Below are 2568 nucleotides of genomic sequence, written 5' to 3'. Positions count from 1 at the left end.
TCCACAACACAGAACCTTGTTGAAAAAGCGTGGATCTAACAACACCTCCCAATGTTTCTCTTAGCAATCTGTATGGACAAACTCGAATATACTTTTAAGAGAATCAACAAGACTTAATCAAATAAAAGTATATCAATGAGTTTATATCTCTCTTCTTGATTTGATTTACTCAAGCAAGAACTGCGAGTTCTAACCAAATACAAGAAATAACTTGGATGGTACCAAAGACCAATATCCAAGGATCAATCAATGGCAATCAACAACCAAAGGTTGGATTACTCTAATTGATGATCTAATGCACAACCTGTATTATTTCAATTATAAAGATAAACCAATATAATGCGGAAATAAAAATAACACAGACACCAAAAAATTTGTTAACGAGGAAACTGCAAATGCAGAAAAACCTCAGGACCTAGTCCATATTGAACACACACTATATTAAGCCGCTACAGACACTAGCCTACTCCAAGCCAACTTCGGAATGGACTGTAGTTGAACCCCAATCAGTCTCCCACTGATCCAAGGTACAATTGTACTCCCTACGCCTCTGATCCCAGCAGGATACTGCACACTTGATTCCCTTAGCTAATCTCACCCACAACTAAGAGTTGATACGACCCAAAATCGTCGGCTTTGACAATAAACAAATCTGTCTCACACAGACAAGTCTATCAAAGGATCAATCTGTCTCCCACAGATAAACCCTAAAAGGTTTTGTTCCGTCTTTTGATAATAATCAAGGTGAACAGGAACCAATTGATAATCCGGTCTTATATTCCCGAAGAACAGCATAGAGTTATCAATCACCTCAGAACATTCTTAATCGTATGGTAGCGAAACAAAATGTTGCAGAATCACAAACAATGAGACGAAAATGTTTGTATTAATTTTTATATCTTGCCTATCAGAGATATCAATCTCAAGTCAATCAATATGATTGTACTCGTACGATAGAAGATGCAAGATCATATCACACAACTACGATAAAAGTAGTATCGGTCTGGCTTCACAATCCCAATTAAGTCTTTAATTCGTTAACCTAGTTTTAGAAGAAGAAAACCAAAGGTTAAAGGAGAACCGACTCTAGTATGCAAACTAGTATCACACGTGGGGTGTGGGGATTAGTTTTGCACAATACTAGATGTCTCCCTTATATAGTCTTTCAAATCAGGGTTTGCAATTAAGTTACCTTGGTAACAAAGCAATCAATATCCACCGTTAGATGAAAACCTAATTTAGATTCAAGCTAATATTTCTCAACCGTTAGATCGAAAACTTAGCTTGTTACACACACTTGACAATGCACGCTTCTAGGTTTGTTAACCGTACCCAAACGTATGCACTTGTTGGATCAACAATAGTTAACCAAATGGTTAGCCATATGATCATTTCATATCAACCACGTTCTTCTTCACCATAACTAGTTCAAATGACATCAAATTAACTAGTTAGAGAGTTGTTCAATTGCAAGGAAATATCATGTACTATACAAGACACAATTGAAGCAAAGATGATTTGATTCACTTGAATCGGTTCATGAACTTTTATAGCCACGGTTTGCAAACTGCATTCCTTAGTCTTTTTAAATTTAAGTTCAGAAATCATCTTCAGATATATAACCTTCTCAAGTTCGCAGACTAGGTTCGCGGACTTAAGTTACCGGGCATAGTTTACAAACTCCAGCTGAATTTCTCGGGTATGAGAACTTCGCCGGTTCGCAGACTGGGTTCACGGACTTAGCTTCACGCAAGTAGTTTGTCAATTCCAGCAGAAATTCTCGGGTTTGAGAACTTCGGGAGTTCGTGGACTGAGTTCACGTACTTGGCTCACGCCATTCTTCTGGTTCTCTTGATCAACAAAGTTCGCAAACTTTGGTTCAAGGAATATGACTTATACATAAATGTGTTTGACAACAATGCTTATGTCCACCATTGGTTATGTAATCTAAACTCTCATTTCAATCATTGAAACATTCTTAGAGGACTTTATATAGTTGTTACACCATTTATCGTCAAAGCAATTTTCAAGATGATTGAAACATATCATGACTTTCGTTACATGGTAAAGATAAACTTGGTTAAAGAGAAAGATTACCAACTCATATTTCGAGATATAGATAGGCGAGGTATACTCGGCTCGAAATACCAAATGTGTATAATCAAAGTCTATATATATAGCATACGACTTCTTGTCTCAAAGAGTAGGAGATAGAGTAGATAGACTTTTGAGTGATAGATAAGTTCAAGTCTTCACGTACCTTTTTGTCGAGAAGTTCCACCGGTTCCTTCAGTAGTTCTTCTACTTGTATGATGAATCGCCATGAAGTCCTTGAGCTCAACTACACTTTCTATCCTATTCCATCTCACATGGAAACCACTCCCCCTTACACAATGATCCGAAAACCATATGTATTTGTAGTGTGAACTACATAATAATTCTCCCCCTTTTTTCAATAAAATTGGCAAAGGTACAAGAACGGGATCATAATGAAATTTACGAGAGAGACATTTCATGACTAAAAGAAAAAATACATACCAACTAATTTAGATGCAATCATAAAGCCGA

This window comes from Papaver somniferum, chromosome 8, assembly GCF_003573695.1.
Source record: "Papaver somniferum cultivar HN1 chromosome 8, ASM357369v1, whole genome shotgun sequence".
Classification (NCBI taxonomy): Eukaryota; Viridiplantae; Streptophyta; class Magnoliopsida; order Ranunculales; family Papaveraceae; genus Papaver; species Papaver somniferum.
Note: the sequence above shows the minus strand (reverse complement) of the source record.